The 24,737-nt window shown below is 38.4% G+C and overlaps 1 long non-coding RNA gene across 14 annotated transcripts in view; it reads left to right on the forward strand.

Annotated features, from left to right (window-relative positions):
* The window catches only part of LOC106826603 (uncharacterized), a 278,032-nt gene extending 255,780 nt beyond the window's left edge, over positions 1-22,252 (forward strand). For 7 of the 14 annotated variants that reach the window (XR_011502890.1, XR_011502886.1, XR_011502892.1 and 4 more), the window contains 3 exons: positions 18,918-19,074; positions 20,800-20,931; positions 21,800-22,252. This is a non-coding gene — a long non-coding RNA (uncharacterized lncRNA). Of the gene's footprint in view, positions 1-18,917; positions 19,075-20,799; positions 21,360-21,799 lie in introns of those variants that run through there. The other 7 variants (XR_011502896.1, XR_011502887.1, XR_011502895.1 and 4 more) reach the window with 5 other exon arrangements.
* The last annotated feature ends 2,485 nt before the right edge of the window (positions 22,253-24,737 follow it).

Below are 24,737 nucleotides of genomic sequence, written 5' to 3' on the forward strand. Positions count from 1 at the left end.
TGTTTGTTTTAACATGTAGAAATATACATATATAGCTGGATTTCAGTCATAGTTTAAAAAGAATCTTTCCTTCTCTAATATTACAAAGGAATTCTCCCAATTTTTTATTCTGGTATTTTTGTTTTTTTGCATTTTATCTTTCCTTTAACTGAAATTTATCTTGGTACACATGGTGAGGTAAAAATTCCATACTTTTTTCTGGTTTATTCAACATTATTTATTAAATACTCCATCTTTTACCTACTGATTATACTGTCACTTGTATCAGTTATTAAATTCTAATATCTGTTTGGGCCCAACTAATGTTCTCTGGGTAGTGAGATTCTGGTTCTTTTTTTCTTTCTTTTAATTTTTTTGTGTTTAAAATTTACTGCAACAAACATATGACTTTTATAATTAGGAAAAAATAAATTTTAAGTTTCCTTCTCTAAGCCAGTATATAAAAATATATGCATTCTATAGGATCTTAATTGGTTTTAAAAGATATAGAAACAATACAAATAAAATAGTCTAAAACGTTAGCAGTGATTTTCTCCACATAGTTTTCACTATGGGTTACTTTCTTCTCCCTTTTGTTTTTTTGTTGCTTTTACAATTTTATACACTAAGTATGAAAAATCTGTAAAATTAAAAAATTAAGTCTTTGTGGTAAATGAACTATGTCTGTGTCACATAGGGATTTGAGGTTATCTTCTACATTTAAAGTATTATATGGAAATTAAATTTGTCACTATCTGTCACTGAGTTTCATTAACATTACTTATATTTGCAGATCACATTTGCTCAACCTCAAATTCCTTTCACATTCATCAAAAAAGTAGGTTGACTCTCAATTCCATTCAATTAAATATCTATGTAACTTTAAAAAAAAAATACTAGAAGAAACATTAAAATATATTCCTAAACTTCTGCTTGCAGTAATTTCCAAACTAAAATTTTAGCTATAAAAATAGAAACATTAATTTAATAGTGCCACTGTAATAACAGCAATGCCATAATTTATACTTATATTTGCTTATCATGAAATAGCAAGCTTCAAAGCAATTTCCTTTGGACACATCAGTTCTATAAATTACATACTTAAGGATAATTATTTTTTATGGAAAAGTAAAACCTGACTGAAACATAATTTTAAGTTTATATAAAAGGAGTACAAATAATTGAGCTTTTATCAATCCCGGTAGTCTTAAATTTGTATCCCCTTGCATAAAGGTCTCAAAGGACTCTTTAATTAATAAATAAGCAATGTAGTTTCAAAACACCAGTTGAATACACAGACATAATTTAATTAGTGAAATTGAAGACTCCATTCTTTCCTTTAAACCAAATTACAAAGTAGAACCAGCCCTCAAGTCATGAATTTTAATTTTTTTAAATTTAATTTGTATTCCCTCCCTTTCATTTACTATTTCTTCGCAGAAACAGTTCCTACTTGAAAAACAAGATCATTTTTTGATCCCTAAAGCCTATAGTTATAGAACACAAATTAATGAGGAATTTCCATGAGCTAAGATGGCACAGTCATTAAGAATAGAGCCCCTAAGATTTTTACCTTGTGTCTGATCACAGAAAGAGACATAGAATACAGTCATACCCAGAATTCTCCAACCCAAATGTGCTTGTTAAGTTTGTTTATCCGGTCATATCACATGCCACACAGCTGTGAACTATTTAGAGAAGGTTACTAGACACTCTTCTGTCTAGGAATTTTTTTCTTTCTTTTTGATTTTTTGCCTCATATCACGCTGGAGACTATATAACTTGACTACATTAAGTGTTTCCTGAACTGCTGCTCTTTCTAAATAATTACGATGTCTTTGAGGGAGTATTTTCCTCAAAAGATAGCTTTTCTTGAAAGGGATCCTGGCTCAATTAATTAACTTAGCATACAGAGCATATAAGTTGATACAAACAACCACAATTATTGTTTTGCCCAACAATGGCCTAGGTGCTGGGGCTGAAGCAGAGAATAAGGCACACAGATGGCTATTTTCATGAAGAGTACTTTCTGTTGAGGGAGACCTAAAATCAATAAATAACCAAATAATGAAAAGAGGACATTCCAGAAAGAAATGATATGCATGTAAAGAATGACTGGGTGAAAAAAGACACATGAAAAGATGTTCAACACCACTAATCATCAGAGAAATACAAATCAAATCCACAATGCGGTATCACCTCATACCTGTTAGAATGGCTATTACCAAAAAGACAAGAAGTAGCAAGTATTGGAGAGGATGTAGAGAAAGGGAATCCTTGTACACTGTCAGTGGGATTGTAAATTGGTGCAGTCACTATGGAAAACAGTATGGAGGTTTTTCAAAAAATTAAGAATAGAACTACTGTATAATCCAGCAATTCCATTTCTGGGTATTTATCCAAAGAATGCAAAAACACTGATTCAAAACGATGTATGTACCCTTATGTTCATTGCAGTATTATTCACAATAGCCAAGAAATGGAAATAACCTGAGTGCCCATTGATGGATAAATGGATAAATGGATAAAGAAGACATAGTATATATATACACACACACACACAATGGAATACTACTCAGCTATAAAAAATAATGAAATCTTGCTATTTGAGACAACATGGATGGAACTTGAGAGTATTATGCTAAGTGAAACAAGTCAGAAGGAGAAAGACAAATGCTGTATGATTTCACTCATATACGAATCTAACAAAAAAGAACAAACAAAACAAAACAAAAGCAAACTCATAGGTATAGAGAACACATCGGTGCTGACCAGAGGGCAAGGGAGTCAACTGTAGAGTGATGGATAGTAACTAGAATTTTGGAGGTGATCACTTTGTAGTGTGTACAGATGTCGAGCTACAGTGTTCTATGTCTGAAACTTACATAATTAAAAAAAAAGACTGATTGAAGTGACAATTTTTCTGGAAGGCCTTTTTCAGATCTGTTTTCTAAGGAAGCTAGAAGAGCATCATTTACATCAAGGAGTAGCAAATCTCTATCATGTCCCCTTTCCATTATCAAGAATTTAGAGGGAGAAAGAAAGGATGGGGAATCCAAAAAAGGAGAGGGGGACAGCACAAAGGAAAGGAACAGGCATGACTGATGACAATAAAATAGCCAGTGAGCAGGAACACTGAGACAAAAGTGGCCAGAAAAATATGTGCCCACAGGAATGTGAAGTGTCTTGAGCTGCCATCATGTAGAGCAGGACATGATCCTTGGTCATTTCACTGCCCACCCCCCCGCCCCCGCAATCTTACGGATGGCGTGATTGTCACCTGGAGAGTGACGAGATTCACCCAAGTCACGGTTAGAGATCTAGAACCAAAACCAGAAGTTAGCCTTCCTGGTACATTTAGTTTACATCTCTACCACTAATTGCTTTCTTCTGGGTTGCTTGTGATGTGGGCACTAAAACCTGTGATGCCTGAGCTAGAATCAAAAGCGATAGTGTGAGATTTAGTTATCCGCAAAAGTAGGTGTTTATTAAATTTACTATGTGGCAAATAATGTGTCTGTGGGTCAGAACATCGTGCAGATTATTAGTGAGACCGGCTCATGGGGCCTCTTCTGATGGGGTTATAGAAGAAATGCAAGCTCTATTCCTTTTCCCCAAAACCATGAACCAAAAGCAACCTGAAAATTTAAAAAGTAAAGGGACTACTGTTCTGATGAAAGAGAAGTGCTTGAAAAGGTCCAAACTAGAGACAAAGAAAAAACAGAGCTAAGATGACTAGCTTCTTAGTTATTTGGAAGGAATTCTAGTGAAGATTTAGAAACACTGTGGTCTGGTCTGTAGTTAAATCGCGTGCTGTATAGTTTTAGCCATCATCTGGGAGACAGCCAATGGTGGGGTGTAATTATGGAAATGCTGACACAGCAGAACATAGTGGAAACCAAATCAATTTTCAACATGCTTATCCAAACCCTAATAAGAAACTTCCACTGATGACAAGAAAATAATTGGGAAATAAAAAAAAGGGCGAAAGTATGGGAGTAAATATAGAAAATGAACTGAATTCTTCTTACTCTGTCTCTTTGCTCTTTCCACTGGCTCTTTGCTCCCTAATCTGTGGAACTAACAGCGTCTGTCATAGCAATCTTCCCAGCAAGTCCTCTGATTGAAGGGAAGAAGTTGGACTAATGGTTCAAGGAACTTTTTAAAGCAACATGCTTCTGCTAGCATCAGGAGAAATTTAATTAATAAGAAAAATATCTAAAAGGTATTTTGAAGTTGTTAGAAAAAAATTGTTAACAACTGTAACAATAACTCTGACTTTACCATGGACCCAGTTAGGGGCCCAGAAAAAGCATCAAATCACAGGGTATAGCTGAGAGATGGCAGCTGCTTTGAGACCCTTTTAAAAACAGAGGGAACAAGACAAACAGCAAGTCACTTAAAATTAGGAATTCAGAATTTCAGATCACATCTCTCAGACCAACCTGCTATTGGAAGGCATTGAATTTCTCTCGGCTACAGAGTCTTTGCCTTCAGAAAGCCTACAACCCTCTCGCTGTCAGAGGAATAAGTGATGGTAGTAAACACTTTGCTGAATAGGAGGCACCACGTGTAAGCTCAGCAAAAGGCAGAAGCAAGAGGTACACTTTTCTTTGGACCTCAGTTCAGCTCCATGTAACAGAAGTTTCAGAGAAGAGAAAAAACAAAGCTATCTATGAGCAATGGTAAATGGGATTCTCTATCACTGTTTCCCCATCTTGGTCATGGTATTCTATACCTGTTATTAGTTATCTATTGTTGCTTAACAAATTACCCCCAAATTTGCATCTTAAAACAACAACGAACATGTATTATCTCATAGTTTCTGTGGGTCAGAAATTGAAGAGTGGCTTAGCTGAGCTGATTCAGGCCCAGGTGTCTTATGAAGTTGCAGTCAAGGTGTCAGCTCACTCACATGGCTGTAGACAACAGGGCTCAGTTCCTTGCCAGCTGTTTGCCGGTGGCCTCAGTTACCCAGTACATGGGACTCTCCGTAGGGCTGTTTTTCATGAGATGGCAGTTGACTCCCCTGAGATGAACAATCAAAGGTCAAAGGGACGCCTCAGTGACTTTTGTCCTATCCTTGGAAGTCACACTCTTTCATTTCCACAATAGCCTCTTGATTACGTGAGCCTACTGGTTACATGTCAGCCCTATTCAGTGTGGGAGAGGGTTATAAAGGGCAGGAATACCAGGAGATGCGCACCATGGAGCCATCTTGGAGGCTTGCTACCACAGTCATTTACACATCAACATCAAAAGTTTGGCCTTTTTCACCACATGCCTCTTGTAGTATTATCTATTTAACATTTTTCTTTAAACGAACTTTTCTAATGAACCCATCTTAAGCAATAATATCCATTAATCATTGATTTGGTGTGGTCTTTAGATTTATTTTAATGTAATAATTTCCAAATAAAAATATAACTATTAAAACAAAATACGTTTTTTTCTTGTATCTTCTAATAGCAACTCAGGCCTCCTCGGTGTTACACGTACCCTCTGGAAAGTACTGTTAGCCACAAACTAGAGCTGGTTTTGCTTGAAAGAGATCTTTATAAGTCTAGTGTAAGTCAGGAGGTATTTGTTTCCCGTGACATCTTCACCTACACTACATTCCCTAGAAGCCTTAGATAATAGTGCTCAACTATAACAAAGTCCATTTGCCACAGTGGTTATAACTGTCACTTGCCAGCTATCATTTGTAATTACTTAAAACAGAAACAGTTTAAAGAATTGAACCATAAGGGTAAAGCAGATTGTTCTCTGGACATAAAACTAAACTCACCTTATTATGTATTGTTACACTGCTGTCCACTCTCATTACCAAAGGCTGTAAAGCAATTTTAACTATTCCCTGGAATGTCACCAGCAATAAGCGTTTTTGCTTTACTGTTCTATTGAGCTGAATGTAATAGTTATATTTTTTTGAACTCTTACAGCTGGGAAATCTAGGAATGCCTTCTGGTCTTTGTGAATTCATTAAAATATTTGGTTTGGGTAACCTTGGTGTTACCTTAAGTATGGTTGGGGAAATCATGTCATAATCACTGACTTTTATTAGCCACCAGCCCTTTTTAATCATAAAATTCAATGTTCTGAAACCTGGAGCCTGTTCTGTCCCGTGCTGGTGACTTTCTCTCTTCTCTTGGCCGGGTGTCCATGAGCCCTCATTAAGCTTTCCTGAGGGGGCTGCATTTACTGGCGTCCTTCATGGCCAAAGGTGACAATGCGGACAATGTAAGAGTGTGGCTGATGGGAAGAACTTCTACGCCGGGTTCACCGAGCAGCTCCCATCCTTCAGCCTGCAAATCCTGTGACCACTTGCAGACAAGAGTCTGTGATTTTACCATAGACCTGTGAGCTTTACATTTTCCTTTCATTTGAGAAGAAAATATCTCTTTTACTTTAATTGTAAATTATTATCTGAATTAAAACAGCCATTACATCGTGAATTAGGTTTTCTTCACCATCCTGTTTCATAAAGCGGGGGAAGTCGTGGGGAGCTGTGAAGCAGTACATTCATCTTCCGCACTGATGCCATTATTTTCCAAAGTATTTTCTCTTTATTCATCAGTTTCTTTCACTTAGGAAATTTGACTTCTAAGAATAAAAGCTTTTCAACTTAAAAGTATATATGCCCAGCCTGTGCTTCACTAAGACTGGGGAGAGAAAGATCAGCATGGATTATTCTGGAGGCAGTTAATCCTGGTCTCCATTATATATTTGTGATTTGGGCATATTTGAAGGTGACTTATACAGTTATTATTTTCCTCTTTCTTTACAACCAGATGGGAAGTGCAGTGTGTCTTCATAATCAAAAACTCCTTAAAACGAAATTAAATAAAAAGGGATGTATTATAAGGCTATAAAGGACCACTGTGCAGGTATCTAAGAAAAAGAGACCAACTAGAGCTGGGGCTAAAAGTGAACCTGAAGGTCATGCTCAGGGCTTATTCTTGCTACCTCTCAAATGCCATGTGTTTTCTATCATCCTCATTTCTCTCTTTGCTTCTCCACTCTCAAGCAGCTTCCTCTGCTTGCCACTGGTCCCCCACCCCTTACACTCATGACTATTTCAATGCCAACCATCATCTAACAAATATTTCCATGTCCATTCAAATGAGAGAAAGAGAAAGAGATCTGAATGTTACTTATACTTTCTTGTAGAGACGCTAAGGAAGATGATATTAGTGATAGTTCCTTGTTTACTGAATGGAATGAAGAATATGGAAATACAAGATTTCATAAGGAAAGAAAATTTAAGTTGTTCTGGGAGAGAGAAGGGAAAGTGAGAGGGAAGAATTGTCTTGGTAGCCAGTAAGAAACTTGATGAGTCATTGAGAAGAACATAAATGTTTAATCAAGACTTTTGTTAACTTTTGTTGTTTATTGTGTAATGTAATTCTCTTTTTCGTTTCCTCATCAAATCTTCTGTAATATCTATTTTTGCTACCTTCTGTATGGTCAAGAATGCCTTCTGGGAACTGTGGGTAAGTGTTAAGATAAGGTTGAGAGCAGAGAGGTCCCACTCCACTCAGTCACACCTGCAGGACAGAAAGGGACCCGGACTCCTTAGCTTCCCACCTCAGCTTTCCATGATTTAGCACGCATCTACTTTTCCAGTTTTCTTTCCTAGAAGTCATCCTCATATACCCAAAGTCCAGCTCGGATGAAGTGGTTTCCAGATTCTCCTTGTTTTTTTCTTACTGCTGTGACTTGCTCATGTTATCCTACCTCTTCATCAAAAATTCATTTCAGCAATTCCAAAAATTACTCTCCATCAAGACCCAACCCAAATGCTACTTTTCCCAGCTGAAATTGACTTCTTCTTCTCAACTTTACAGCACTTGGTTAAGGACTCATACAATACTTCTATCACATCTGCCTTGTACTAAACTTAGTGATTGTATGTTTCACTTACCTGAATAGAGTGGAAGCAACATCTTGCTCATCTCTCAGATTCTGCACAGACATCAGGCTCAGTGCATGGCACATATGAGCATTCAGTAAAGGTTTCTCAAATAAAAAGGTCAGTAGCTCAGTTCAATGTGTGTTTTGCACAGAGTATGTTCTATCCAGATTTTTATAGTGTAGTACTAGAAAATAGTAGGTTAAAACATGTGCACTTAAATGCATTTTCATGATGAAGATATGTTGGCTCCTTGCTGATAGAGTAACGAGCTTTCCTTTACCTACCACATAGTCTGTCCTGAAGATAAATGAGAACATGAACCCGCAAACACTTTGGGAAGTAAAAACACGCCATATTGATAGATATTGTTTATTTCTGTAGCTACTGTATGGAGTAGGATCCCTGTGACTCAACGTTTCTCTGCACTGTGGGTAATCATGATAGTCTAGGTTAATCTGAATCCTCCAAGTCAACACTACTAGAATTGTGAACCATGGACTGGTGCTAATCCATGAACTGCTACTGGTCTATAATGAGATAAGTGGAAACATTGGGAATAAGCATCTTAGCAACTTTTTATAGCCATTCGACAGAACAATATGATTACCGAATTTAAAAATAAAAATGTGGCCTATTTCTATATGCCTATGTTTTATTAATTTTACCTTGCCAGCAATTCATTTTCATTGTTGTACAATAGAATTGATCCACAATACATTGCAAACAAAAACAAAACATCACAAAGTTTGAGAAGCACTGCTCTAAGTAATTCTTTCCAGAATGGAAAATACCCACATTCTGTCCACGGGAGTGTTGGGAGAGAAGAGGAACATGAAACTTAGAGGTACTATAAAATACTAGTATCAACAAAAGTTGGTATAAAACAACGATATAGTGAATGGTAGTAAGAAAAAAACATCTGAAATGTAACAGTTCTGACTCATACTGTTCGTTTTGATCAAGCTCTTTCTAAAACCTTTGGTGCATCTTTAACAATCCTCTTTGCAGACTTCTCTCTCTAGAAAGTGATCTTATATTCTGGAACTTCTAGAGAAAATTACATTCTCTCCTACTGTTAATTGAATTTGGGGGTGGTTTTTGCTTGAAGAAAACATCTATGCACCCCTTTAATTAACAAATAATAATTAATAATAATTTCCCAGTCATCTGTAAGTCTTCTCCATGAAAAATTCTTTCAGGAAGTCAATAAGTCAATGCCTTTATAACACAACTGAGCTTGGGTAATATTCCTTTGATTTTTAACCAATTTGACATTTTCATGGAAAGTCTTCTTAACACGGGTCAGGATGATATTTTGAGCAAATAATATGTGGTTCTCATTGTCAAAGCGTCTTGTTTATCCAGATTGCCAAGATAGTAAGTTTCACATGGGTTTAGAGTATGTTCTAAAGATTTCTCATACTACTGAAAATAATATTTGCCAGTGTCTTAAAATTTAATATTCATGAAATATGTCACAGATTTTGATTTCCACAATCTTGGATTCATTATTTAGATCACAAAACCAGAGGGCAGGGACTGGATTCGATGTCAGGTTTTGGGTGGTGTTATGCCACGGTGGGGTTGCTCAGAAACAGTTCTTAATGCTTAGGAGGTGGAGTCCTTGACATGGCAACAATCTAGGCAGAACAGGAGGGTTTTTTGATCCATTTCTGTTTTCTTTCCTTCTCCTGGTAGGCAAATCCTGCCCCAGACTGCTCAGGTCCTTTATGAACTGAAATTGGGAACCTGGACTAGGCCTGTCTTCTGGTCTTCTGGGATGTGCTCTCTAGCTCTATTGCTTACCTCCTACTTTTCAGATTCTAATTATCTTGACTCATTTTGCAAAGTAACCTATATTTATTCTAGCCTTCTTTTTTTTAAAAGGAATTGGTATGTTTTATAAAGCTGATAATTCTCCAATAAAAAGAAAATCAGCTTCCTGTTAACTAAATCACTTTATATAATATATTAATATCAAAATTTGTTCTAAATGATGTGTGTTTACAGTTACTTCTTGTGTAACTGTTGGGGGTGGGTAAAGAAAGTCTAGGTTACATCCACTAGAAGCTCTGAAAGCTTTGTCAACTTTTAAAATTCTTTATTTCAGTAGCATAGACTTAAATCCAAGGATACAGTTTTGAAAGGATGAGATAGCTCTTGATTTTTCACTTCATTTTCGCCTCTTGATCTTGCTATCTTAGGAATCCTTGATGGGTCTTTCGTGAATGTCTTTCCAGTCTGATTTTGCTCAAGACTCGGACCCTAAACCATGTCATATCTTTCATACACTTTCTTCAGCCATGAGTTTAGGTGCAGCTGCTCCAGAATGCTCTCTCCACCTGTACACCCCTGGCCCTAAGGACATTTCTAGCCTCCCCAATTCATCAGGCCATCCCTCACTAGCCATCTCATTCTCCTGCCTCTACTGTTGCTTCCAATGACAAATCTGTCACTTTCGATCCTAGATTTTTCTCTCCACCTGCTTAGATATAATGTTATAATCTTCCTTTATCTTTCTCTCTGCCCTTGTCAAAAATTCAGCCTCCTTAAACACATAGGAGCTAGTTCCATCTCCACCATCATCCAGTTCCTCCTTTTCTTTTAAATTCATCTCTACTCCCAAACGCAGTTCTGGCTCCACGTGCTTGGGAGGGAAATCCAGACACCTTGAAATATTATCAATGAGACCAAGCCTGAGCATTTAATGACTTCAACAGTGGCCAACTTTTTTCTGGCTCCTTCCTATAGTTTCCTCTTGTCCTTGGTTAAATTGTGAGTCCTGTTTTGCTGAATGTAGTTGTATTAGCAGCATTGCTTTATCTACACCTGACTGCGTACTAGAACTTTAACTCTGGAAAATCATGCCCCAAAGGAAGGAAGCAGAGAGTCAGGCAAGCCTGATGTGTCTTACTGCTCGTTGACGAAGTGCTTCCAGTATGCTTCCATCATCTCTGCTTATCTACTCTTGACTTTTAAAAAAGGTGCCAATTCAGAAACCCAAGATACCATTTCTCACTGTACTTACCACTTTCTGCCCTCTGAGTCTGATGTCTGTACCTTGCCCTGAATTACACTCCTCCTGTTGGCATCCTATGTCAGTATTTCACTTGGCACCAGCAGCAGCTGCTCCCTATGGCAAAGCAGCTGTGAAAGCTGATCAGCCAGGATTTTTCACTTGAGTCAGTTTAAACTGAGCACACAAAGATGTGGCAGACATAACTAAACACGTTTTCTAGCCATTTCTTTCAAATTTACCGTCTTAGCCTTATGCTTAGAGCAGTATGTTTGGTCTGTGCCTTGGGTATTAGGAAGAATACCAAAAGCCTCCTGTCACCGATAACACCCTTTTCCACATTCACCCTTTGAATCTTAATGAATTTTTTGAGAGCAGATAGAATTGACTTCCCCAGGGTCTGGCTTCTCTCTCAGTGCGTGACACTATAACACATTTCATCTTTTTGAAGTGAGCAATCTGTCAGTTTCAACACATCATTTCTCTTTTCCTCCCATATTTACATCTGTAGCCAAAATGGATTCTTTTCACTCACCAGCAACTCTCAAAAAAATAGGTCATTTATCCATCTATCTACCCACTTATCTACTTATTTCTTTAATATAGTCACTGCCTTATCATCTGTGTTTTGAATGATTCCGTACCCTTTCTCTTCTACTCCCCCTGAACCTATCCATTTGACTCTTCTTTCGTTCAACCTTGTGGCTCCTCTCCTGCTTGCTTTCACCAGGCTACCTGACTGTCTTGCTTTGTAGTTTGCTCCCTTTTCTGTCCGTCCCTATCCGACTAGGCGAACATAATCCTGTTTGATTGAGCCTTTCCTTTTATTATCCACTACCACGTGTGAGCCTTGTTTCTGATTGGATGCCATCTCTGAGCTGCTGCTCCTCTACACCTATACAGACATCAACTGTGAATGGAAATGGAACTGGATCCTGTCTACCATTGTCTTCTTGGGAAAGATACTTCAGTAGGATCCCCAGGGTCCCATATCTATGTTTACATCGTGCTTACACAAGGTGGGCCATCTTCTAAGTGCTCCATACAAAGGAACTTATTGAATCCTTACAGCACCAGGAGATATGGAGCATTCTTACCCCTATTCACAGGTAAGAGGCACACAGGGATAAAAGGCTTACTGGTCACACAACATGTCAGTGAGAAACCAGGCTCGACCAGGCAGTTTGGCCCCAGAGCCTGTGTTCCTAACCACCATGCCCCAAAATAGTGTTTCGACATCTAATATTTCCACTTTCCATCTCTTCTCCATGTCCTCTGAACTTCTACAATGTCAGGCTTCTCATTTGGCCATATTCTGACAAAACAGGAGAAAATAAAGATCCTCTATTGCACTCATGAAATCTCATGACTTCCTCTTTACTCACCACACTTTCATTTCTTTGAGCAAATTGAACTCAATTCTTTTATCTCCATTGCCTTCCTCCAGCATCTTGCCTCCACCTCACTTTACTGAACATAGACAGACATTTGTAATCCTCTTACCGATGTTTCCTGCCATGAGGTACAGCTTCAGGGAGAGCACAGTCTCCTCTGAGGATGCTCACAGCCCTCATCTGAGCTCCCAACTCTTGAGAGCCTAGAATGAAATTTCTTATTTTCCTCTTTGAGTCATTTGGTGACCATTACACAATTTGGGTTATTTTAAAGCACAGAGCACTGTTTGTAATCCTTCACCTTCTCAATCAGGGCTGAAATTCAAGCACATAATAAGGCAGACTCTTAACCAGAACAGCTGGTATGGTAGCAAAGGAAGGAACATGAGAAATGGCATGAATTTAAACATTTTAAATGACTGAATAAAATGTTTAATTTTCAAAACGTGAAAATCTGAACTTGATGATCCCATAGCCAGATGTTGAGCAAAGGTTTAGCGACATGAACTGAAAAGTTTTGGCCTGATGTCAAGCTACAAAACTCATTCTCCTACAATGTTGGAACCCCTCTTTTCTACTTTACCTGTGTTTTTATGATGAATAGCATGGACTTAGACGGTCATAGTGAGAAGTGAGCCTTGATTCCTCTTTTGCTTTACCTCGCCTTTCCAGACCAGCAACTTAAAACCCTTCTTTCTCTAGTTTCCAAAGCCAAGGAGTCCTGGCCCCTGACACTTATCTGACTTCATCTTTCTGCCTCACCCACACACTCTGCCCCACTGACCTGCCTTCTCTTGCATGACCATTCTCAAGTCATTTTTTCCTGCACTACACATCACAAATCATTGCCTGTCCCCATCCCTCCCTTTCTCAGGTGTGCTCACACAGTTATAACAATGAAGAGTACATCTGCAGTGCAAATTCACACTGAGAAAGACTTGTCTCTTCCACTGACAAGCCCTCCTTGGCTGGGTGGCACTGGTCTTTGGGATCTTATGAGTATGAGCCCTAAACAACCAGCAGAAAGGTTTAAAAAAGGTTACTTGGCATCTGGTAGACAAAAACTTTCTGTTCTATTATAGAAATCTTCTACATCAGTGTCCATGAGTAGAGATTTCTTTTTCCTTTGCAACTAACTTGAATTAGATATCATATGTTTATCATTTTCCTACCTCTTCATTTCAGCATGAAAATATAACTACTTTGGAGATTCTGCCATTTGAGTTAGATGTTAGTGATCACTTCTTTTTGAACAACCATCAAAACTAAGACTGGAGTTCCCTTGGAGGTCACCGCAGGATCAACATAACAGTGGGAAGAACAACAAAAATTTCAAGTCTTTATTTCAGTATCAAATTACAAGTACTTTTGTTGCTAGAAGAAGGTTGAAATCACTTCTTTTCAACCTTTAAAAATTGAACTCCATCTTTAACAACAATAGCTAAACCCTAAAAATAGCTCCAGTTTCTTCCACGTAAACACCAGACTGGGAGCTTCTCGTGGACCCGTGTTTCATCAATTCAGTCAGGAAATAGTTTTGGAGCTGTATTGACAACATGCCAGACCATGTTCAAGTCTTGAGAACAGAGCATGGAACACCCCAGTTTCTCCTCTCACCCAATCAAAGGTTTTTTCTGATAGTAATAGCCTCTGTGAAAATAATAAGTAGGACCCTCGAGAGAACAGTTTTCCTTACTTGCCTAGTAATAAGACTTGCTTAGTTGACTTATTAAAAATGCAGATTCCTGGGCTTGTCTCCTGGAGATGCTGACTGAGGACAGCTGGGATGAATCCTAGACATCCATGATTTTACACATGGCCCAGGTTTGTCTGATCAGGCAATTGTGGGAAGCATTCAATAGAGAATCCGGGGGTAGAAGTGGTCTGGAAAGGCCCACCAAGGAGGGGGTGTTTGAGTTGAGGCCTGAATGATAACAAAATATGGGCGAAGTGGATTCCAAGCAGAGAGAATAGCAAGGGCAAAGGACCTGAGCACTGTATGAGGTTGCCAGGTATGAGGAAAAGCAGAGGAAACCAGGAGGATCACAGCTTCATAGTCAGGAAAAGCTTGGCCAAAGGAGGTGTGAGAGGAAGGTAGAAGCTGGCTAAGGAGTTTGGGAGTTTTCCAGACTCAGTGGGCAGGCGTTGGACGGTTTTAGGTAGAAGAATGATGATCTGATAAACATTTCAAAAAGATCTATTCAAAAAGATGACTTCAACATGAGACTTGAGAATATGCTTCAAAATACTTGAGATAGTTTCTTGAAAATGCAGTTTCCTAGTCCATACCCTCCATCTTCTGAGCTAAGACCCAGAAATCTGCTCTTCTACCAAGCAACCCATGGGACTCCATTTTGCTCTGAAGTCTGAACAATACAGTCTCAGACTAGCAGCCCCATAAGGGTCTGGACTCTATTTTATTTATTGCTGTATACCCAATGGCCAGCTTTGAAACAGTGGGGATATTACTTAATTCCTGAGGATCTTGTGAAATGTTTTAATGAATATATAAATGAATAACCAAATCTTTGGTGTTTAAAATCAATGTGATTAGCTTTTTTTAAAAAAATAAGATATTTTAAAACTGAGTAGCATTAAAAAATATTGTTAGCAGCAATTACATATTTCAAATATTCCCTAAACTAATAAACCATAATTTAAGCTGGTGCTTTAATCATTTTCTTTAATATATGAATAGTATAGTCTGACCTCTCTAATTTGCCTAGATGTGGTCAGAAAATCTCATTACAGAAGATTATTGAGTAGATCATTGTTACAGGTTATAAAAGGTAATAAAGCAATAACAATGCTTTAATACTTGTAGTTTCGGAACACTCAGTGTCTGGTCGCATCTATGGTATCTATAATCTGTCATGGTTGAGGGGAAAAGCATATATGAATCAAGGTAAAACCCCATAGTTGGGATATCATCAGTTTTTTTCTAATTCTTCTAAAATTCAACTCATATACATAGACTTGGAGAGTTTTTGCATGTATATTGCAGTAGTTGCTGATGATTACAAATATTCTTTCTTTCCTAGGATCAAAAGAAATGCTATGAAATATAATCATCCGTAAAACTTTGAAGAAAATATAAATAATCAAATGTGTATTAAATTATGCTCTGGGTCATAAAAGGCACCATGTAGAAAGACACACTTTTCATAAAGTAAATAGGTGTGATGTATGAGAATCAGTGTAAATTATAACTAAAAACTACTGAGACTTTTAAAGATTCTTGGGAACAGCATGGACTGGTTTATAAAAAAATATTTCCAATATGAATATACATCATTTCTACAGGTAATATACAGAACATTAAATGTAACTAGATCAGTTACAAACCCAATCCATATTGGGCAAATCCCATATTTTACTTTATCTTCAGGGATTAACACCTAGTGGACTTTCAATAAATGTTTCATGAATGACTGAATGGTTGCCATGGTTGATTTATATCATGAAGTTAGTGAGACCAAGTTCATGTTCATTCAACTGAACATCTCTATTTTCTTGGCCACCAAGGCACACTGTGTCTTTATTTCCATCCAGAAACCCACTGTATCCTCATACTATGACCCAAGTTCCTCATAGGTCACAAAAGAAACCAGGCAAGAAAATGTTTCCAGTTTAGTATGATCTATCACAACTTTTCAACAGGTGTTAATAGTGTTGCCTTCATCCACAAGACCTGGATAAGTATATATATCTAGTTCTAGATCTAAATTGATAGATATACACACACACACACATACACACATGTATATACAGACACACATACACAAAGTACCTATTTATATATATGTCTGAATATATGTATATGTCTATTAACTTAAAAGATATGAATCAATATTCATATAATTTTTATGTAATAGCATCTTATGATTTCAGATAGATAAAAGTTAATGCTCATTATCATAGGCCTGATACACATTATTGGATTTTGAATGTGTATTCCAAACAGATCCTGTTTTAGAGCTAAAAATATTTAAAGCTAATAAATATAAAACGTTTTTTGAAAAAATTATGTTGAAGCTCTTTACACAACCATTTTATTCTACTTTCTGTCAAAGCTTATGTGCTTCCAAGGGAGTACAGTAATTTGTGCATTTTCTATTTTTAAATCTTTCATTGTTCTAGTTAAATATTATGAGTGTATGCCAATTCCTAAAAGAGTCATGCAGAGATAGTAGGTGCAATTGTGTTGTACTCAAAATAAAGTCATGGCTAAAGCAAATATTTAACAACTGTCAAATACTGGGTTGCATGTAGAAAAACTAATCCTGTATAGCTCTCATAAATTAAAACTTTAAACTAAACCTTCCTTCTGTGCTTTGTAATTAGAAAACCAAATGAGGAACTTTTCTGGGCAGCCCGGTTTAAGAAACCCACCTGTTTTCTCTTTTTAAAAATATATTTTTGAAGTTAATATGTTTAAGTAAAGGATTTCAATGGCTCAGAAAACTGGAATTGAATTGTACACTAAAGAATAACCCTCTCACATTAAATATGACTATGCATATTTGTGATATACTGCAATTTGATAACTGGTTTAGGAGGCATTAATTATAAATAAGGTGAACTGAAAAAGAATCAAGCACAGGTTATGCAAAGAAGACATCACCTGCAGAATGGCAACCATCCCCGTAGACCACCCATCAAGGCTCGCGTCCAATGACCTTTGTATTTTCTCCACATCAGCCACCCACCATCATGGCTTCATCCAGGCCTTTGTCTATATCCAGCTGACAAGCTATACTAAAATATTAAATTCAGGCATTGAGCTCTCTAATCACCAGTCCCATTCTATTAGCCTCACCACATCTATCTTCAGTCATTCAAGGACATTTTGTCTCTTGATTCCTCTCTTGTCTCCCTATTACTACCACCTCGATCCAAATTAAATTCCATGTTACATTATTTCAAAAACTTGCTTCCTAATTCCTCAACCCTCTTCTCCTACTGTCCTTCAGTCTGAGTACTTGAAAAACCCAGCCTTGGCTCAATCTAACTCTTCATCTATTCTGAAATAATACCTATATTGCTCAGTGCCTCTGGAGAAATATCATACCAACTTGCAGATTGGTGTCAGCCTAAATGAAGAATTTTCAAACTCAAGTGGGTTTTCAAAGAGTTCTGACAATCCTATTGTTTCCAAATATTCAGAAGCATCTCTTTTCTTCTTAAATCTGCAGTCTCATCACTCACTCTAACTTTCATCAAGTGACCTTGCTTTCACCTTCACAAAGAAAAGAGAAGCCATCAAAGAAGAATAGCCTCAATCTCCTGTTCAGATTACAGACTTCCCTGCATGCCCACCATACTTCCCTCCTTCCCTCCAAGGACTAAGAAACAGTCTCTTCTGTCTAAGCCTAGCCCTTCTATAAGGGGGATCCTATTTCCTCTCACCTTCTTGGGGGACCATGCTCAAGTCGCCAGCTTCTTTTTCTACGATATCCTCAATCTCTCTTTCCATACTGACTTATTCTCACAAATAATGAAATGATCAAGTCTTCTCAAGATAAAAGGAAAAAAATAAAAACTTTCTGGATGTTTCTCTGTGGGCCCTACCCCTTCCCTCTGCACCTTTTGATAGCTAACCTTTCTGAAAGAATACTCATCATTTCCTTTCCCTCACCTCCCATTCATTCTTAATCAATCTGTAATCTGGCTTCTGTCTCCACCACACCACTGAAAGGACCCTCACCAAAGTCACAAATGACCATTGTGTCAATCAAGATTCCAGCAGTAAAGAGATGGGACATTCAAGTTTGAAAAGAATATAATAAACAGACTACTAAAAGCCACTGATAGACTATAGTGAAACTTCAAGGTATTGTGCAATTCTCCAGAGCTAATAAATGCAGGAAGCTCTTTCTCACCCTCACCCAAAAGGAGGGGGGCAGAGAGAACTGCCTGAAAGGACCAGTGACATTAAATCAAGGAATGCACAGCCTGCAGCAAATGCACAGAGAAGAAGCTGGTGAAAATATCCCCATTGATTCTCTTCCCTTTGCCCTCCTTCTCATCTCCTGCCAGTCCTCACCATTGGTCTAATTCAAACAGAAGACAGAATGCAATCCCCGGATTCACATAGGCTGCATCATAGATGGTGTTATACTTCTCTCTGAAGTTTTATCTTTATTCTGAGGGCAACGATAAGCCACAGAATATTCTTAAACAGCAGAGTGATAGGCAGAAGTTGTGTTTTAGAGAGAGTAATCTTCCTGCTGTGTATGGGATAAACCAAAAGAGAGGAGAACTTGGAAGTTGGGAAAACAATTTTGAAGAATGAACAAATTCGGGCAACAGGTGATACTTTATAAGAATGCAAAGAAAGATACAGCTATGGGAGCTGTTTGGAGAATAAGAAGGGCAACACGTGGACATTAAGGGCAAAGTAGAAGAAGTAAAACATAACTAAGATTTTGATCCTGGTAACTAAAAAAGTTAGTTCTGTCACTTACCAGAATAGGGAAGTTGGAAAGGGGAATTAATTTGAGGGAGACATAAAAAGAAATTAGAGACTGCAATGAGGTCATAACGTCTAAGTAGAAATGTTCTAAGAAATGAGCTATAGAATGAGACTGAAATGTCTCTGTGGTTTCTCAAGGGACAACACCTTTTTTCTGACCCTAAACCGTGTTCTGGCACCAAGAGAAGCACTCTAGAATCTGAGTTCTTTCTGTGAGCTGCTGCCTAAATTCAGAGTCCTAGAGAAGACTATTAATGATGGTACACAGAAGACAGAGAGAGATAAACTGCATCAGGTATGTATGTCCCCTCTCTGATCAGAGGCATAGTTGAAAAGCAGTCAAGAAAATTCTAAATCTTTGCTTTTCCTGTTGTAAATCACCAGCTAGCTGAAACTCAGGTTTCCAATGACAGCACTAGTCCTCTGCACACAGCCTTTAATGGATGCTTGTTAATTAACAGGGAGAATGCTTAAAATGAGCAGAGAAGTGCTCTTTAGTATCCAGATGTTGGGTGTCTGTGTCCATGCGTGTGATACAGGGCACATGGCGTTTGGTCAATGACCTCCGTAGGCTCTCCCCACGTGACAGGAGCGCAATCTCCACATGTAGTTGTCACCTGACAAAAGAATGCTCACTACACGTAAGGATATTTGGGTCATTTTTTTAAACTGAATAAAACCTGTATTTACAAATTATAAAACAACTCTAGTCTTTTTTCTCACAACCATTCAAAGCCATTCAAAGCTGTTTTTTGGAGCTAGCTCTTTCCTTCCCCTGAAATGTCGGTGACTTTTTAATTCTCCACATTTGGCAGATGTTCAGAATGACTCTTTTCTCTCATGGATATTTTCTTGGGCTCTTCTGAGATGCCTTGACACCAGAGATGTCTCGTTTACATCTCTCGACTTCTCCAGCTGGTCACCTGTCACTTCTCCTTCAGTCCCTGGTTATCTAACGGGTCACCTCCAGATTCTTTCTGCTGAGACCTCCTTGACCCTCCAACAGCCTTGATGGGATGAACCTGAAAAAAACTACAGATAGCTCTTGTATGTGGTCCCCGTCTGGGCCTCTGTCTGTAGGCCCTGTAGTTACGTCCAAGAGCAGCCCTCTCTTCTGTCACCATGGGTCACTTCAGCCAGCCACTTGTCCTCATGTGACTCTCAGGCATGACTACAGTCCACCCTGCCCCCGTAGCTCCAGGAGATATACACGAAACTCTCTGTGTGGCCTCCTTGAAGCCTCTCTCACCTGACTTGAGGTAACAAGGACTCACCTCTCAACCATCTCCTCACCAGAAAGAACCACACGTACTCTGACGCCTCTCTCTAAAGAATCCTCCTGGAAACTGCTTGCCCTCTCTTGAGCCTTCCAAGCTGCTTTGAAGCTAAAATCAGATGGCTAGCTAAGGGCAGCAAATGTCCTCTCCTGTACTAGTCCAGCTGAAGTTGGTTAGCACCTCAAGGGTGAGGTAGCAGTAGATTTGTCACCTCTCGTTTGGGCCTCAGCTAAACCCAAACAGGAAGAACCCTATTTAACATCCTGTCACTACTGAGATGTAGATATATATTAGACACTTATAAAATTCATAAAATTAATATTTGACTGTAAGACAAATCTGGATAAATAAAGCCTAGAAAAGGCTAATGAGGAAAACTGTGACCAGTAGTCATAGTTTGGCCAGAAAAACTCAAGTGCATGGGGCATGTTAAACTCCTCTAACCCCACCTGTGGTGCTTGTTTCTTTAGAAATGACACTTTCAAACCCAAATTGCACTTCAAAGGGGAAAATAAACTATTCGCTATGTCTACGAGGCATACCTACAAGAGAAAGAAATAAGGAACAGGATTTCATTTCAGAATATTTGCATGTGTGTTTTGAGTGAAAAACTAGAGAACAAATGAAGAATGTTTATTGCAATAAACATGAAGTATGTTCCACAAAATTATTCAGATATTGAATGAATAGAAAAAGACTAAAAATTTCTCTCTTAGCTTTTTTTTTTTTTTTTTTGATTTTAGTTTCTTTATGTGCAGGAGGACCTACATGATCTTAGAAGAGAACCAACCTTTTAAAACCTCATTTCAACCTCAACGTATGACCTCAGAGAAACTCATTTGCTCTCTGGAAAGTTTTTAAGATTTACAACAGAGGTACATTCATGGAATGAATGATTCCTGAAGAAACACATTGTTGTGGGTTCAATTGTGTGTCCTCAAAAGCTATGGGGGAGCCGTATTCCCTAGCACTGATGAATGTATCTTACTTGGAAGAAAGGTCTTTGCAGATGCAATCAAGTTGAGATGTGATCATATTCGAATCAGGCAGGTCCTAACGACCAACATGACTGGTGTCCTCGTAAGAAGAGAAAAATGGCAGGTGAAGACAGAGACACACAGGGAGCAGAACAGGGGATGACAGAAGCAGAGACTGGAGTGATGGAGCTGTAAGCCAAGGGATGCCAAGGATGGGCAGCCACCACCCGAAGTTAGGAAGAGGCAAAGGAGGACTTTAACCACAGTCAAAGAGGGAGTGTGGCTCTTCTAACATCATGATATCAGACTTTGAGCCTCTAGAACTGTGAGAGAATAAATTTCTGTTGCTTTAAGACACCCAGTTAGTGGTACTTTGTTAGGGAGCCCCTAGGAAACTAACACACACAGAAAAGAGAATTTCAGTTGCAAATGTAGAAACTGTAAGGTAGTTTTCTTAGGAGATTCAGGCCTCCACTAAGTAATTGCCTGATTGAGAAAGTTACTTGGATTGCTGGTCTTTTTCTGGAGGAGTGGCATTTCCAATTTTGGTGCTGATCTGTAGACAACTGTTGGAAATGGTTGTTTCAGTTCAGCAATTGGTCTTGTCCTTTCTGACTTGAGCATCGATCTAAGTAGTTTCCAAGCCCCATCGCTCTTTAGCAGTCATAAAGCGAAACTATCTCCCCTCTCAGAATGATGAAAGAGTGCCTTGTAAAATTACTTGTAGAGACATGAATTTTAAAATATTTTCTTTTTCCTCTCATAGGAAAAAAAATCCTTCAGCTTGGGCAAGTTCTGATGCAACATAAAAGTAATGCTGTTAAAATTTCAATCATTGCCATGGTTTAGCAGTGTGTTCACATCAACCACATGTACCCAGAAAGTCTGTCAACTCAGCAATAACCAAGAATTCTGCTTATTACTCTCACTACAAAAATCCATGAATTAAATTATAACTGTTTGCATTTGAACGTGTGTAATCACATTTTTACATTATGCTCTTTTAAAAGAACCGTTTATCTTGTGCTTGTTTCACAAACTTAAAAATCAAGGATTCTTTCTTTATGGGCTGATGGAAATATTCTAAAGTCAGACTGTGGTGATATTTCACAACTTTTTAAATTTATAAAAATCATCGAATTGTACACTTAAAATGAGGCAATTTTGTGGGATGCAAATTATGAATCAATAAAGCTGCTTAAAAAAAAATATTTTCCACTCCTTGTTGGAAATATCAATTCTGCAGAACTCCTTGTAGGGTCAGAGTTTAGTAACCGACAATTGATGATGGCATTTACATTCCTCTGGTAATAGTCCAAGTAAAACAAAGATGCCTTGCATATGTTGCAATTTTGTCTTGCCCAAGAATGGATGTGGACAAACCAGGACCCTGTTGGATGAAAGAAATTCCAGAGACAATGGCCCTCCAAAGGATAAGTGTTTTTCCTGCAGTGGATCTAGAGCCTGGGATTAATTAATCTTTTAAAGACCTTTCAAGGCATTATCTTTACAAGAATTTGTACTGCCCCCAACTGCACCCCGTACCCCACACACACGCACTAATCGCGTAAGAAGGGTTTAGTCAAGCAATGAGACAGTCTGTCTGCTTGGAACCAGTGAAGAGATGTTAAGATGTACAAAGGGTTCAAATCTATGAATCTGACCACTACAAATTGGCCTGTTCCATGACAAATATGTGGGCAACGTTAATACACTGAGCAAGTGGGTAGGGGAAAAGGAGGGAGTGGGGAAGCTGTTTTTTTAGGAATTAAAACGCATCCCATATAGCAGGATAGAGGTGCCCTCCCTTGTTTCTTAAAGAAGTTGAGCTGATCAACAAACCACACAGATTTCACAGATGACCTCTCAGAAACATTGACACTGTCTCCACACACTTTTACTCGGTGATTTTTCTTTCATAAACAGTTCTCAAGCTACTGGAGTTTTAAGAAATCTGAACTTATTGGACAGTTTTGCTCCTCCAGGACCATTCCACAGGCATCTCCATTCTGCTCTGCGTGTTGGGAGGCTAACTTCTATAGGCTACATCGGCTACGTCCCTGTCCTCTGGCTCTGGTGGGTCTTGGCCACTGGGAGGCCCTGGCAGGAGATTGGAGAGTGCAGGGGAAAGAAGTTGGGGATTCTATTCCTTGGTAGACCACGGGCTGTCAGCAGCTTGGGTCCTCAACAGGAAAATCGTCCTATGCTGTAGCTTTCCATCAGCTCTATCTCCCTCTCTCTCTGGGACCCAGTAACATAACTGCTTCCTTTCTTGCCTTTCAAGTCTGCTGGGGATATCAGTGCTCCACCATCCCTTTTTACCTACTAGTAACCCTGGCCACACACTTTGAAGTAGTCCCTTGATTAATTCCCTTCATTAACTCTTTCTGAGCTTGCCATCCCTTTCCTGATATACCGAGGCCATTCTTTCCATAGAAAATTTCTGTTTGCCAAATTCCTCCTGAGACTGGTCATTGGAGTCTCTTGAGACTTTGCATTCTTGGGGCTCAGTCCAGTTTCAAATTATTAAAGATAGCATTTTCAGGAAGGCAAATTGACTTTGTATGTACCTATTTAGGAAGTCACAAAATATTTTACACAAAATTACTATGTACAACTAAGCTTATAGCTCATGGATATAACACTGCCACTGTTCACATATTGCAAATATCAAGAAAATGCTAATCTAAAAATTTCAAAGCTCAAAGGCTAGCTTAAGGGAGTTTTCAAAGAGACAGAAAAAAATCTGCAGTTCTGGAAATCCCTCCATATACCCACTCATTTAACCTCCACCAACTGTAATGATCTGCCAGGTTGGGAGGCCAGCGCACTAAATCTCCTTGGTGGAGCGAGGTGCAAGACAAAGCACTAAAAGTCACCTGTGACCCAAATTTATTAGGAGGGAAGTGTTGTCTGAAAAAGTAGAAGTGTATTTACTCTATAAACCAGCGGACCCGAGGGCTGCTGTCTAGAGGTCCTGCCTTATTAAAAGAAGCAGCGATTTGTAGTTTCCATATCGAAGGTCGAGCTGAGCTGGGCAGGGGGGCTTCTGTTGGTGTGGCAATTACAGCGTTTGCACACTTCTCCAGGGCCTCAAACCATCCTCGTCCAGCACCGAGCAAGGTGCTCTTCAACTGCTTACCCAGCTCCTCTCCTTCCTCCCTTTCTTTCCTTCTCCTCAAAAGATAAGGCGGAAAGATAAACAGCTCTGTAGGCCAGATTTGAATAGCCGCAAATTTTATATTGGAGAAGACTGAAAACTACACTTTATTTCCTTTGTCCTTTTTATTTTTTGCATATTTTTCAATACTCTGCTCACTGAGTGTCTTAGCACAAAATGATTTATTTTATGGTGCAATTTTAGCAAATATGTAAAGCCTGTAGATTATTTGAAAATCGTTTTCCAATAATATTACATAGGAAAAGGGCAAAGCACTTTCATAAAGCTTTCAAATCTACAATAATGAGCTCTCGAATGAAGTATTAAGAACATTGACTTAGAATAACTGAAATTATTATATTCTATTCTTAGGATGTGAGTTCTTATTTTTTTTTTAAAGTTGGTACTTTTGAGTAAATCAATGGCTTTACACATTATTCTCAGAAGACTTATTTCTGAAAAGCAGAATATTTTAGAGTTAGAAGTTAAACTATTTTTCAGAACAATATAAATCTTTTCATCTGCTCATTGTTCATTCATGTTT

The sequence above is a fragment of the Equus asinus genome, chromosome 4 (genome assembly GCF_041296235.1).
Source record: "Equus asinus isolate D_3611 breed Donkey chromosome 4, EquAss-T2T_v2, whole genome shotgun sequence".
Taxonomy (NCBI): Eukaryota; Metazoa; Chordata; class Mammalia; order Perissodactyla; family Equidae; genus Equus; species Equus asinus.